This window comes from Pristiophorus japonicus, unplaced genomic scaffold, assembly GCF_044704955.1.
Source record: "Pristiophorus japonicus isolate sPriJap1 unplaced genomic scaffold, sPriJap1.hap1 HAP1_SCAFFOLD_673, whole genome shotgun sequence".
NCBI classification, from domain to species: domain Eukaryota; kingdom Metazoa; phylum Chordata; class Chondrichthyes; family Pristiophoridae; genus Pristiophorus; species Pristiophorus japonicus.
The window spans coordinates 244,960-260,000 of record NW_027254586.1 but is presented as its reverse complement, the minus strand read 5'-3'; the positions used below and the strand labels follow the sequence as shown (position 1 = coordinate 260,000).

Here is a 15,041-nt window from a genome sequence, read left to right as displayed (position 1 = left end):
GTGTGTGTTGTGGGCTCGAAAAAGGTGGTGTCTGCTGTGGGTTGTTCAGGGCAGTCTGTGAACCGCAGAACTCGTTTGGTCCAGGTGCTTTCTGCAAATTTGTCCATTGTCTAGTTTGTCTACAAACACCCTGCTCCCTTCTTTAGCTATCACCGTGCCCGCGATCCACTTGGGACCATGTCCATAGTTTAGCACATACACAGGGTCATTCAGATCAATTTCCCGTGACACAGTGGCGCGACCATCGTTTACATTTTGTTGCTGCCGCCTGCTCTCTACCTGATCATGCAGGTTGGGGTGAACCAGCGAGAGTCTGGTTTTAAGTGTCCTTTTCATGAGTAGCTCAGCCGGGGGCGCCCCTGTGAGCGAGTGGGGTCTCGCGCGGTAGCTGAGCAGTACTCGGGACAGGCGGGTTTGGAGTGAGCCTTCTGTGACACGTTTAAGGCTCTGTTTGATGGTTTGTACTGCCCGCTCTGCCTGCCCATTGGAGGCTGGTTTAAACGGGGCCGAGGTGACATGTTTGATCCCATTGCGGGTCATGAATTCTTTAAATTCGGCACTGGTGAAACACGGCCCGTTGTCACTGACCAGTATGTCAGGCAGGCCGTGGGTGGCAAACATGGCCCTCAGGCTTTCAATGGTGGTGGTGCTTCCCGACATTATTTCACATTCAATCCATTTTGAAAAAGCATCCACCACCACCAGGAACATTTTACCGAGAAACGGGCCCATGTAGTCGACATGGATCCTCGACCATGGTCTGGAGGGCCAGGACCACAAACTTAGTGGTGCCTCTCTGGGCGCGTTGTTCACCTGAGCACATACGCTGCTTTGCCGTACACAGGACTCTAAGTCAGAGTCGATACCGGGCCACCACACGTGGGATCTGGCTATCGCTTTCATCATTACTACACCCGGGTGTGTGCTGTGGAGATCCGAGATGAACGTCTCCCTGCCCTTTTTGGGTAGCACTACGCGGTTACCCCACAACAGGCAGTCTGCCTGAATGGACAGCTTGTCCTTTCGCCGCTGGAACAGCTTGATTGGCTCTTGCATTTCAACGGGGATGCTGGCCCAGCTCCCATGCAGTGCACAGTTTTTTACTAGGGACAGCAGAGGATCTTGGCTGGTCCAAGTCCTAATCTGGCGGGCCGTGACAGGTGATTTATCATTTTCAAACGCTTCCATGACCATCAACAAGTCTGCGGGCTGTGCCACCATCAACAAGTTTGCGGGCTGCGCCATTTCCACCCCCGTGGTGGGCAATGGGAGCCGACTGAGAGCATCCGCACAGTTCTCGGTGCCTGGCCTGTGGCGGATGGTATAGTTATACGCTGATAGCGCGAGTGCCCACCTTTGTATGCGGGCTGAGGCATTAGTATTTATCCCCTTGTTTTCAGCGAACAGGGATGTGAGGGGCTTGTGATCGGTTTCCAGCTCAAATTTGAGGCCAAACAGGTGCTGATGCATTTTCTTTACCCCGAACACACACGCTAATGCCTCTTTCTCAATCATGCTGTAGGCCCTCTCGGCCTTAGACAAGCTCCTGGAGGCATAGGCAACAGGTTGCAACTTCCCCTCAACGTTAGCTTGTTGTAATACACACCCGACTCCGTACGATGACACATCACATGCTAGCACAAGTCTTCTACACGGGTTATACAATACAAGCAGCTTGTTGGAGCATAAAATGTTTCTGGCTTTCTCAAAAGCAATTACTTGTTTTTTTCCCCATACCCAGTTCTCACCTTTGCACAATAACACATGTAGGGGCTCTAAGAGGATGCTTAACCCCAGTAGGAAGTTACCAAATTAGATGAGGAGTCCCAGGAACGACCACAGCTCCGTGACGTTCTGTGGCCTGGACGCGTTCCTGATCGCCTCTGTCTTGGCGTCTGTGGGCCGAATGCCGTCCGCCGCGATCTTTCTCCCCCAAAACTCAATTTCTGTTGCCATGAAGACGCATTTCGACCTCTTCAGCCGCAGCCCTACGCGATCCAGTCGCTGGAGGATCTCCTCCAGGTTTTGTAGGTGCTCGGCGGTGTCCTGACCTGTGACCAATATGTCATCCTGAAAAACCACCATGTGTGGTACCATCTTGAGTAGGCTCTCCATGTTTCTCTGGAAGATCGCTGCAGCCGACCGAATTCCAAACGGGCATCTGTTGTAGATGAACAGCCCCTTGTGCGTGTTGATGCAGGTGAGGCCCATCGAAGACTCCTCCAGCTCCTGCGTCATGTAGGCCGAAGTCAGGTCGAGCTTGGTGAATGTCTTGCCTCCTGCCAGCATCGCAAATAGGTCGTCTGCCTTAGGTAGCGGGTATTGGTCCTGTAGCGAGTGACCGTGCCATCACTTTTGAGTACTGGAACAATCGGGCTGGCCCACTCGCTGAATTCCACTGGGGAGATGATGCCCTCGCGTTGCAGCCTGTCCAGCTCGATTTCCACTCTCTCCCTCATCATGTGAGGTACCGCTCGCGCCTTGTGGTGGATGGGTCGTGCCTCTGGGACCAAGTGGATCCGCACCTTCGCCCCCGGAAAAGTTTCCAATGCCTGGCTCAAAAAGGGAAGGAAATTTATTAAGAACCTGGGTACATGAGGCCTCATCGACATGTGATAGCGCTCGGATGTCATCCCAGTTCCAGCGGATTTTGTCCAGCCATCTCCTTCCAAGCAGTGTGGGGCCATCGCCCGGGACAATCCAGAGTGGCAGTTCGTGCACCGTGCCCTGGTAGGTGACCTTGACCATGGCGCTGCCCAGGACAGTGATAAGCTCTTTGGTGTATGTTCTCAGTTTCGTGTGGATGGGGCTCAGGGCTGGTCTGAGTGCCTTGTTGCACCACAGTCTCTCAAACATCTTTTTACTCATGGTGGATTGGCTAGCGCCAGTGTCCAGTTCCTTGCATACAGGTAAGCCATTCAATTTTACGTTTAGCATTATAGGTGGACATTTCATCGAAAATGTGTGCACCCCGTGTACTTCAGCATCTGCCTCCTCTCTCTGAGGCTGGAAATTGCTTTGATCCACCATGGACCGATCTTCCTCTGCCACGTGGTGGTTAGCAGGTTTTGCAGAGCTTGCAGCTCGTCTGCAAGCTCGTCGGAGGTGCCCCATTGTTCCACAGCTCTTGCAAACATACCCTTTGAAGCTGCATGAATAGGCTGAATGGAAGCCTCCACAACGCCAGCAAGGTGTGAATTGCCTTGCATTCATCCTTTGTTAGGGACACTGAGTCATCTGGGTCACCTGAGGCCTGCTGGCAGTTGCAGACTCGTGGTTTCTGCCCTGTACATTTCTGCTCGCAAACACAGTTCCAGTTAATTTATGAACATTGCTAGCACTTGTGTGCTGAGAGATTTGTTTGGTGTTATCACTGGTGGACATAAACGCCTGTGCTATCGCAATGGCCTTACTGAGGGTCGGTGTCTCTACAGTCAAAAGTTTTCGTAGGATGGTCTCGTGGCCAATGCCCAGAACAAAAAAGTCTCTGAGCATTTGCTCCAGGTAGCCATCAAACTCACATTGTCCTGCAAGTCACCTTAGCTCAGCGATATAGCTCGCCCCTTCCTGACCTTCAGATCGCTGACACGTGTAAAACCGATACGTCACCATCAGCACGCTCTCCCTCGGGTTAAGATACTCCCGAACCAGTGTACACAGCTCCTCATACGACTTATCTGTGGGTTTCACCAGAGCCAGAAGATTCTTCATGAGGCTGTAGGTCAGTGACCCGCAGACCGTGAGGAGGACCCGCTCTCCTTTTTGCAGCGCTTCCTTCTCCGTCCAGCTCGTTGGCTACAAAGTACTGGTCTAGCCGTTCGACATAGGCTTCCCAGTCCTCACCCTCCGAGAACTTCTCCAGGATGCCCCACAGTTTGCTGCATCTTTGCGTTGGATTTGTGTACTCGTCGCCAGTTATTGTGTTCCGAACACAGCTGAGGCTGCACACAGGGAGGTTAAAGTGACAGTGACCTCAGTCTTTCATAAGACACTCCAGAGTGAGGAACAGGCCTTAGAGGCTCCCAAGGGAGGCTGGGATCCCTTGGGACTTCAGGGGATGCGCTCCCTGGTGGCGGAACATGGGAGTGCATGCTTTTACAGATACACAACACAAACCGCTCGCTGCGTAAAGACGTTTTTTTCTCGTGTCGCCTTCGGTTCTTCTGCCAATCGCGTTCAATCTGTGTCCTCTGGTTCCCGACCCTTCCGCCAATGGGAGCAGTTTCTCTCCGTCTACTCTGTCCGGACCCCTCGTGATTTTGAGCCCCTCGATCACATCTCCTCTCAACCTTCTCTGCTCCCAGGAAAACAACGCCAGCGTCTCCAGTCTATCCACGTCACTGAATTCCCTCATCCCTGGAACTGTTCTGCTCAAATCTCCTCCGCACACTCTCCAAGGGTCTCCACATCCTTCCGAAAGTGCGTGGCCCGCAATTAAACTCTGCCGCTGTCGGTGAAGCTGATTGAACTCTATGTGTACCAGACGGGGGAGTTCCGCCTCACTGACACGTCATCGAGCTGTTGTATCTGCGGGAGGAAGCACAAATCTGTAATCTCCCTCCCTCACTCCCTCTCGCTCTCGGCACATCAAGCCTACAGCGCAGTAACAGGACATAGAGACATAGAAAATAGGTCTAACCTAGGTATATGGAGACCAGAACTGTGCACGGTGCTCCAAGTGTGGTCTAACCCAGGTATATGGAGACCAGAACTGTGCACGGTGCTCCAAGTGTGGTCTAACCCCGGTATATGGAGAGCAGAACTGTGCACGGTGCTCCAAGTGTGGTCTAACCCAGGTATATGGAGACCAGAACTGTGCACGGTGCTCCAAGTGTGGTCTAACCCCGGTATATGGAGAGCAGAACTGTGCACGGTGCTCCAAGTGTGGTCTAACTCAGGTATATGGAGACCAGAACTGTGCACTGTGCTCCAAGTGTGGTCTAACCTAAGTATATGGAGACCAGAACTGTGCACGGTGCTCCAAGTGTGGTCTAACCTAAGTATATGGAGACCAGAACTGTGCACGGTGCTCCAAGTGTGGTCTCACCCAGGTATATGGAGACCAGAACTGTGCACGGTGCTCCAAGTGTGGTCTAACCCAGGTATATGGAGACCAGAACTGTGCACGGTGCTCCAAGTGTGGTCTAACCCCGGTATATGGAGACCAGAACTGTGCACGGTGCTCCAAGTGTGGTCTAACCCCAGTATATGGAGAGCAGAACTGTGCACGGTGCTCCAAGTGTGGTCTAACTCAGGTATATGGAGACCAGAACTGTGCACGGTGCTCCAAGTGTGGTCTAACCCCGGTATATGGAGACCAGAACTGTGCACAGTGCTCCAAGTGTGGTCTAACCAGACCAGAACTGTGCACGGTGCTCCAAGTGTGGTCTAACCAGACCAGAACTGTACACAGTGCTCCAAGTGTGGTCTAACCAGACCAGAACTGTGCACGGTGCTCCAAGTGTGGTCTAACCAGACCAGAACTGTGCACAGTGCTCCAAGTGTGGTCTAACCAGACTAGAACTGTGCACAGTGCTCCAAGTGTGGTCTAACCAGACCAGAACTGTGCACAGTGCTCCAAGTGTGGTCTAACCCAGACCAGAACTGTGCACAGTGCTCCAAGTGTGGTCTAACCAGACCAGAACTGTGCACGGTGCTCCAAGTGTGGTCTAACCAGACCAGAACTGTGCACAGTGCTCCAAGTGTGGTCTAACCCAGACCAGAACTGTGCACAGTGCTCCAAGTGTGGTCTAACCAGACCAGAACTGTGCACGGTGCTCCAAGTGTGGTCTAACCAGACCAGAACTGTGCACGCTGCTCCAAGTGTGGTCTAACCAGACCAGAACTGTGCACGGTGCTCCAAGTGTGGTCTAACCAGACCAGAACTGTGCACAGTGCTCCAAGTGTGGTCTAACCAGACCAGAACTGTGCACGGTGCTCCAAGTGTGGTCTAACCAGACCAGAACTGTACACAGTGCTCCAAGTGTGGTCTAACCAGACCAGAACTGTACACAGTGCTCCAAGTGTGGTCTAACCAGACCAGAACTGTGCACGGTGCTCCAAGTGTGGTCTAACCAGACCAGAACTGTGCACAGTGCTCCAAGTGTGGTCTAACCAGACCAGAACTGTGCACGGTGCTCCAAGTGTGGTCCAACCAGACCAGAACTGTGCACAGTGCTCCAAGTGTGGTCTAACCAGACCAGAACTGTGCACAGTACTCCAAGTGTGGTCTAACCAGACCAGAACTGTGCACAGTGCTCAAAGTGTGGTCCAACCAGACCAGAACTGTGCACAGTGCTCAAAGTGTGGTCCAACCAGACCAGAACTGTGCACAGTGCTCCAAGTGTGGTCTAACCCAGACCAGAACTGTGCACAGTGCTCCAAGTGTGGTCTAACCAGACCAGAACTGTGCACAGTGCTCCAAGTGTGGTCTAACCCCGGTATATGGAGACCAGAACTGTGCACAGTGCTCCAAGTGTGGTCTAACCCAGGTATATGGAGAGCAGAACTGTGCACGGTGCTCCAAGTGTGGTCTAACCAGACCAGAACTGTGCACAGTGCTCCAAGTGTGGTCTAACCCAGACCAGAACTGTGCACAGTGCTCCAAATGTGGTCTAACCCAGACCAGAACTGTGCACAGTGCTCCAAGTGTGGTCTAACCAGACCAGAACTGTGCACGGTGCTCCCAGTGTGGTCTAACCCAGACCAGAACTGTGCACAGTGCTCCAAGTGTGGTCTAACCAGACCAGAACTGTGCACAGTGCTCCAAGTGTGGTCTAACCTAGGTATATGGAGACCAGAACTGTTCTCAGTGCTCCAAGTTTTTTTCTATACCCCCAGATCACTCTTTCCCTCATTGAGATAGAGATTCTTGTATCCCACGGACTATGTGGCCTTTTTCCTCCTCCCATAGATTGATAATGAAGCACTTTTGCCAATTACTCGCCCAATGTGCAGGTTTTATTAATGTCTTCCTGTATTTTATCACTTTCTTAATTTGAACCACACTCTCCCTCTCCATCACTCTCTCCCCCTCTCGCTCTCCTTCCCTCTCCTCTTCTCGCTCTCCCTCTCTCTCCCTCACTCTCTCTCTCCCTCGCTGTCTCTCCCCCCGCACTCTCTATCCATCTCTCATTTGCACGCTCGCTCTTGATTTCTCTGCCTCTCTCGCTCCTGCTCCCTCTCTCCCTCGATGTCTCTCTGCCTCTCCCTCCACAAGCCCTCCGATTCTCTCCCTCCTTCCAGCTCTCGCTCGCTTGTGTCGGTCTCGGCTCCACCGCCAGCCGTGGTTCTGTGGGCAACACCCTCGCCTCTGAGTCAGAGGGTTGTGGGTTCGAGTCCCACTCCAGGGGCTTGAGCACACAAATCTAGGCTGACACTCCCAGTGCAGAACTGAGGGAGCGCCGCACTGTCGGAGGGGCAGTACTGAGGGAGTGCCGCACTGTCGGAGGGGCAGTACTGAGGGAGTGCCGCACTGTCGGAGGGGCAGTACTGAGGGAGTGCCGCACTGTCGGAGGGGCAGTACTGAGGGAGCGCCGCACTGTCGGAGGGGCAGTACTGAGGGAGCGCCGCACTGTCGGAGGGGCAGTACTGAGGGAGCGCCGCACTGTCGGAGGGGCAGTACTGAGGGAGCGCCGCACTGTCGGAGGGGCAGTACTGAGGGAGCGCCGGGAGTGCCGCACTGTCGGAGGGGCAGTACTGAGGGAGCGCCGCACTGTCGGAGGGGCAGTACTGAGGGAGCGCCGCACTGTCGGAGGGGCAGTACTGAGGGAGTGCCGCACTGTCGGAGGGGCAGTACTAAGGGAGCGCCGTACTGTCGGAGGGGCAGTACTGAGGGAGCGCCGCACTGTCGGAGGGGCAGTACTGAGGGAGCGCCGCACTGTCGGAGGGGCAGTACTGAGGGAGCGCCGTACTGTCGGAGGGGCAGTAATGAGGGAGCGCCGCACTGTCGGAGGGGCAGTGCTGAGGGAGCGCCGCACTGTCGGAGGGGCAGTACCGAGGGAGCCCCGCACTGTCGGAGGGGCAGTACTGAGGGAGCGCCGCACTGTCGGAGGGGCAGTACTGAGGGAGCCCCGCACTGTCGGAGGGGCAGTACTGAGGGAGCGCCGCACTGTCAGAGGGGCAGTACTGAGGAAGTGCCGCACTGTCGGAGGGGCAGTACTGAGGGAGTGCCGCACTGTCGGAGGGGCAGTACTGAGGGAGCGCCGCACTGTCGGAGGGGCAGTACTGAGGGAGTGCCGCACTGTCGGAGGGGCAGTACTGAGGGAGTGCCGCACTGTCGGAGGTGCCGTCTTTCGGATGAGACGTTAAACCGAGGCCCCGTCTGCTCTCTCAGGTGGATGTAAAAGATCCCGGGGCACTATTTGGAAGAAGAGCAGGGGGAGTTCTCCCCGGTGTCCTGGGGCCAATATTTATCCCTCAATCAACATAACAAAAACAGATTATCTGGGTCATTATCACATCGCTGTGTGTGGGAGCTTGCTGTGCGAAAATTGGCTGCCGCATTTCCCACAATACAACAGTGACTGCCCTCCAAAAGTACTTCATTGGCTGTAAAGCGCTTTGGGACGTCCGGTGGTTGTGAAAGGCGCTATAGAAATGCAAGTCTTTCTGTTCTTTCCCTCTCCCTCACTCTCTCTGCCTCACTCACTTGCTCACTCACATCCTTGCTCTCTCTCCCTCTCTCCCTCTTAAACTCTCCCTCCCTCCCGTGGACTCCTCCTCTCCCTGAGAATCGAGTTAGTAGACCTGTGCTGCAATGGTTGTGTAACAGGATGTGGCAAGCAATGATCGTGCGTTGGTACACGCGAACCTCGTTACCCACAGAGTGTTTGAAGCGTACAAAATTCGGAGACATCATCTCCAAAACGTGTTCCTTCATGAGGCTGGTCTATCGCACTGTGACACCCGGTCCCAGAGGGGGAAAGGACAGTGTATCTAACGCACTGTGACACCCGGTCCCAGAGGGGGAAAGGACAGTGTATCTAACACACTGTGACACCCGGTCCCAGAGGGGGAAAGGACAGTGTATCTAACGCACTGTGACACCCGGTCCCAGAGGGGGAAAGGACAGTGTATCTAACGCACTGTGACACCCGGTCCCAGAGGGGGAAAGGACAGTGTATCTATCGCACTGTGACACCCGGTCCAGAGGGGGAAAGGACAGTGTATCTAACACACTGTAACACCCGGTCCCAGAGGGGGAAAGGACAGTGTATTTAACGCACTGTGATACCCGGTCCCAGAGGGGGAAAGGACAGTGTATCTAACACACTGTGACACCCGGTCCCAGAGGGGGAAAGGACAGTGTATCGAACGCAGTGTGACACCCGGTCCCAGAGGGGGAAAGGACAGTGTATATAACGCACTGTGACACCCGGTCCCAGAGGGGGAAAGGACAGTGTATCTAACACACTGTGACACCCAGTCCCAGAGGGGGAAAGGACAGTGTATCTAACGCACTGTGATTCCCGGTCCCAGAGCGGGAAAGGACAGTGTATCTAACACACTGTGACACCCGGTCCCAGAGGGGGAAAGGACAGTGTATCGAACGCAGTGTGACACCCGGTCCCAGAGGGGGAAAGGACAGTGTATATAACGCACTGTGACACCCGGTCCCAGAGGGGGAAAGGACAGTGTATCTAACACACTGTGACACCCAGTCCCAGAGGGGGAAAGGACAGTGTATCTAACGCACTGTGACACCCGGTCACAGAGGGGGAAAGGACAGTGTATCTAACACACTGTGACACCCGGTCCCAGAGGGGGAAAGGACAGTGTATCTAACGCACTGTGACACCCGGTCCCAGAGGGGGAAAGGACAGTGTATCTAACACACTGTGACACCCGGTCCCAGAGGGGGAAAGGACAGTGTATCTAATGCACTGTGACACCCGGTCCCAGAGGGGGAAAGGACAGTGTATCTAATGCACTGTGACACCCGGTCCCAGAGGGGGAAAGGACAGTGTATCTAATGCACTGTGACACCCGGTCCCAGATGGGGAAAGGACAGTGTATCTAATGCACTGTGACACCTGGTCCCAGAGGGGGAAAGGACAGTGTATCTAACGCACTGTGACACCCGGTCCCAGAGGGGGAAAGGACAGTGTATCTAACGCACTGTGATTCCCGGTCCCAGAGCGGGAAAGGACAGTGTATCTAACGCACTGTGACACCCGGTCCCAGAGGGGGAAAGGACAGTGTATCTAATGCACTGTGACACCCGGTCCCAGAGGGGGAAAGGACAGTGTATCTAATGCACTGTGACACCCGGTCCCAGAGGGGGAAAGGACAGTGTATCTAATGCACTGTGACACCTGGTCCCAGAGGGGGAAAGGACAGTGTATCTAACGCACTGTGACACCCGGTCCCAGAGGGGGAAAGGACAGTGTATCTAACGCACTGTGACACCCGGTCACAGAGGGGGAAAGGACAGTGTATCTAACACACTGTGACACCCGGTCCCAGAGGGGGAAAGGACAGTGTATCTAACGCACTGTGACACCCGGTCCCAGAGGGGGAAAGGACAGTGTATCTAACACACTGTGACACCCGGTCCCAGAGGGGGAAAGGACAGTGTATCTAACGCACTGTGACACCCGGTCCCAGAGGGGGAAAGGACAGTGTATCTAACGCACTGTGACACCCGGTCCCAGAGGGGGAAAGGACAGTGTATCTATCGCACTGTGACACCCGGTCCAGAGGGGGAAAGGACAGTGTATCTAACACACTGTAACACCCGGTCCCAGAGGGGGAAAGGACAGTGTATTTAACGCACTGTGATACCCGGTCCCAGAGGGGGAAAGGACAGTGTATCTAACGCACTGTGACACCCGGTCCCAGAGGGGGAAAGGACAGTGTATCTAACGCACTGTGACACCCGGTCCCAGAGGGGGAAAGGACAGTGTATCTAACGCACTGTGACACCCGGTCCCAGAGCGGGAAAGGACAGTGTATCTAACACACTGTGACACCCGGTCCCAGAGGGGGAAAGGACAGTGTATCGAACGCAGTGTGACACCCGGTCCCAGAGGGGGAAAGGACAGTGTATCTAACGCACTGTGACACCCGGTCCCAGAGGGGGAAAGGACAGTGTATCTAACGCACTGTGACACCCGGTCACAGAGGGGGAAAGGACAGTGTATCTAACACACTGTGACACCCGGTCCCAGAGGGGGAAAGGACAGTGTATCTAACGCACTGTGACACCCGGTCCCAGAGGGGGAAAGGACAGTGTATCTAACACACTGTGACACCCAGTCCCAGAGGGGGAAAGGACAGTGTATCTAACGCACTGTGACACCCGGTCACAGAGGGGGAAAGGACAGTGTATCTAACACACTGTGACACCCGGTCCCAGAGGGGGAAAGGACAGTGTATCTAACGCACTGTGACACCCGGTCCCAGAGGGGGAAAGGACAGTGTATCTAACACACTGTGACACCCGGTCCCAGAGGGGGAAAGGACAGTGTATCTAATGCACTGTGACACCCGGTCCCAGAGGGGGAAAGGACAGTGTATCTAATGCACTGTGACACCCGGTCCCAGAGGGGGAAAGGACAGTGTATCTAATGCACTGTGACACCCGGTCCCAGATGGGGAAAGGACAGTGTATCTAATGCACTGTGACACCCGGTCCCAGAGGGGGAAAGGACAGTGTATCTATCGCACTGTGACACCCGGTCCAGAGGGGGAAAGGACAGTGTATCTAACACACTGTAACACCCGGTCCCAGAGGGGGAAAGGACAGTGTATTTAACGCACTGTGATACCCGGTCCCAGAGGGGGAAAGGACAGTGTATCTAACGCACTGTGACACCCGGTCCCAGAGGGGGAAAGGACAGTGTATCTAACGCACTGTGACACCCGGTCCCAGAGGGGGAAAGGACAGTGTATCTAACGCACTGTGACACCCGGTCCCAGAGCGGGAAAGGACAGTGTATCTAACACACTGTGACACCCGGTCCCAGAGGGGGAAAGGACAGTGTATCGAACGCAGTGTGACACCCGGTCCCAGAGGGGGAAAGGACAGTGTATCTAACGCACTGTGACACCCGGTCCCAGAGGGGGAAAGGACAGTGTATCTAACGCACTGTGACACCCGGTCACAGAGGGGGAAAGGACAGTGTATCTAACACACTGTGACACCCGGTCCCAGAGGGGGAAAGGACAGTGTATCTAACGCACTGTGACACCCGGTCCCAGAGGGGGAAAGGACAGTGTATCTAACACACTGTGACACCCAGTCCCAGAGGGGGAAAGGACAGTGTATCTAACGCACTGTGACACCCGGTCACAGAGGGGGAAAGGACAGTGTATCTAACACACTGTGACACCCGGTCCCAGAGGGGGAAAGGACAGTGTATCTAACGCACTGTGACACCCGGTCCCAGAGGGGGAAAGGACAGTGTATCTAACACACTGTGACACCCGGTCCCAGAGGGGGAAAGGACAGTGTATCTAATGCACTGTGACACCCGGTCCCAGAGGGGGAAAGGACAGTGTATCTAATGCACTGTGACACCCGGTCCCAGAGGGGGAAAGGACAGTGTATCTAATGCACTGTGACACCCGGTCCCAGATGGGGAAAGGACAGTGTATCTAATGCACTGTGACACCTGGTCCCAGAGGGGGAAAGGACAGTGTATCTAACGCACTGTGACACCCGGTCCCAGAGGGGGAAAGGACAGTGTATCTAACGCACTGTGATTCCCGGTCCCAGAGCGGGAAAGGACAGTGTATCTAACGCACTGTGACACCCGGTCCCAGAGGGGGAAAGGACAGTGTATCTAATGCACTGTGACACCCGGTCCCAGAGGGGGAAAGGACAGTGTATCTAATGCACTGTGACACCCGGTCCCAGAGGGGGAAAGGACAGTGTATCTAATGCACTGTGACACCTGGTCCCAGAGGGGGAAAGGACAGTGTATCTAACGCACTGTGACACCCGGTCCCAGAGGGGGAAAGGACAGTGTATCTAACGCACTGTGACACCCGGTCACAGAGGGGGAAAGGACAGTGTATCTAACACACTGTGACACCCGGTCCCAGAGGGGGAAAGGACAGTGTATCTAACGCACTGTGACACCCGGTCCCAGAGGGGGAAAGGACAGTGTATCTAACACACTGTGACACCCGGTCCCAGAGGGGGAAAGGACAGTGTATCTAATGCACTGTGACACCCGGTCCCAGAGGGGGAAAGGACAGTGTATCTAATGCACTGTGACACCCGGTCCCAGAGGGGGAAAGGACAGTGTATCTAACGCACTGTGACACCCGGTCCCAGAGGGGGAAAGGACAGTGTATCTAACGCACTGTGACACCCGGTCCCAGAGGAGGAAAGGACAGTGTATCTAACGCACTGTGACACCCGGTCCCAGAGGGGGAAAGGACAGTGTATCTAACGCACTGTGACACCTGGTCCCAGAGGGGGAAAGGACAGTGTATCTAACGCACTGTGACACCCGGTCCCAGAGGGGGAAAGGACAGTGTATCTAACGCACTGTGACACCTGGTCCCAGAGGGGGAAAGGACAGTGTATCTAACGCACTGTGACACCTGGTCCCAGAGGGGGAAAGGACAGTGTATCTAACGCACTGTGACACCTGGTCCCAGAGGGGGAAAGGACAGTGTATCTAACGCACTGTGACACCTGGTCCCAGATGGGGAAAGGACAGTGTATCTAATGCACTGTGACACCCGGTCCCAGATGGGGAAAGGACAGTGTATCTAACGCACTGTGACACCCGGTCCCAGAGGGGGAAAGGACAGTGTATGTAACGCACTGTGACACCCAGTCCCAGAGGGGGAAAGGACAGTGTATCTAATGCACTGTGACACCTGGTCCCAGAGGGGGAAAGGACAGTGTATCTAACGCAATGTAAACAAGGATGAGAATTTTGAAATCGAGACGTTGCTTAACCTGAAGCCAATGTCGGTCAGCGAGCACAGGGGGTGATGGGTGAGTGGGACTGGGTGTGAGTTAGGACACGGGGCAGTGAGCACAGGGGGTGATGGGTGAGCGGGACTAGGTGTGAGTTAGGACACGGGTCAGCGAGCACAGGGGGTGATGGGTGAGTGGGACTGGGTGTGAGTTAGGACACGGGGTCAGTGAGCACAGGGGGTGATGGGTGAGCGGGACTCGGTGTGAGTTAGGACACGGGGGCAGTGAGCACAGGGGGTGATGGGTGAGCAGGACTCGGTGTGAGTTAGGACACGGGGCAGTGAGCACAGGGGGTGATGGGTGAGTGGGACTGGGTGTGAGTTAGGACACGGGGCAGTGAGCACAGGGGGTGATGGGTGAGTGGGACTCGGTGTGAGTTAGGACACGGGGCAGTGAGCACAGCGGGTGATGGGTGAGCGGGACTCGGTGTAAGTTAGGACACGGGGTCAGTGAGCACATGGGGTGATGGGTGAGCGGGACTCGGTGTAAGTTAGGACACGGGGTCAGTGAGCACATGGGGTGATGTGTGAGTGGGACTGGGTGCGAGTTAGGACACGGGGCAGAGCACAGGGGGTGATGGGTGAGTGTGACTGGGTGTGAGTTAGGACACGGGGCAGTGAGCACAGGGGGTGATGGGTGAGTGGGACTCGGTGCGAGTTAGGACACGGGGCAGCGAGCACAGTGGGTGATGGGTGAGTGGGACTGGGTGTGAGTTAGGACACGGGGTCAGTGAGCACAGGGGGTGATGTGTGACCGGGACTCGGTGCGAGTTAGGACACAGGGGCAGTGAGCACAGGGGGTGATGGGTGAGCGGGACTGGGTGTGAGTTAGGACACGGGGCAGTGAGCACAGGGGGTGATGGGTGAGCGGGACTGGGTGTGAGTTAGGACACGGGGTCAGTGAGCACAGGGGGTGATGGGTGAGTGGGACTGGGTGCGAGTTAGGACACAGGGGCAGCGAGCACAGGGGGTGATGGGTGAGTGGGACTGGGTGTGAGTTAGGACACGGGGCAGTGAGCACAGGGGGTGATGGCTGAGCGGGACTGGGTGTGAGTTAGGACACGGGGTCAGCCGAGTTTTGGATCACCTCGAGTTTACGT

At 55.2% G+C, this 15,041-nt stretch overlaps 1 protein-coding gene across 2 annotated transcripts in view; it reads left to right on the top strand.

The window, feature by feature from the left end:
* Window positions 1–15,041, top strand: part of LOC139256015 (uncharacterized) — a 33,337-nt gene that overhangs the window by 4,702 nt on the left and 13,594 nt on the right. The window lies entirely within an intron of this gene.